The following is a 329-nucleotide window of genomic DNA, read 5'->3' as shown; positions in this document are numbered from 1 at the left end:
CCACAGCTATACACCTTTCCCTCTCTCTCACTCACACAAACAAATAACACAAAAATGGACATGTTCGTGAGAAAGCTTAAGGAACTAAAATATAACAAACATAGAGAAGCACTGCTTGCACCATATTTCATCTAAATTTTCCACAGGATGAAAAAGTCCAAAGCCTTATGTCACATCCTCCTCCAAGCAAGAGAAAATATACGCTGCTGAATATGGTCCAAAGTCTGCAAGGATCAGATGGAGAGGTATACTTAAAAATATCTTAAATAAGCCAAACGGAATTAGGAGATAACAGATATGTATGGTCTGTCGTACACTGTTGTCTACCG

The sequence above is a fragment of the Penaeus monodon genome, chromosome 21, assembly GCF_015228065.2.
Source record: "Penaeus monodon isolate SGIC_2016 chromosome 21, NSTDA_Pmon_1, whole genome shotgun sequence".
NCBI classification, from domain to species: domain Eukaryota; kingdom Metazoa; phylum Arthropoda; class Malacostraca; order Decapoda; family Penaeidae; genus Penaeus; species Penaeus monodon.
The sequence above is the reverse complement of the archived record's forward strand: the minus strand, read 5'-3'. Positions refer to the sequence as shown.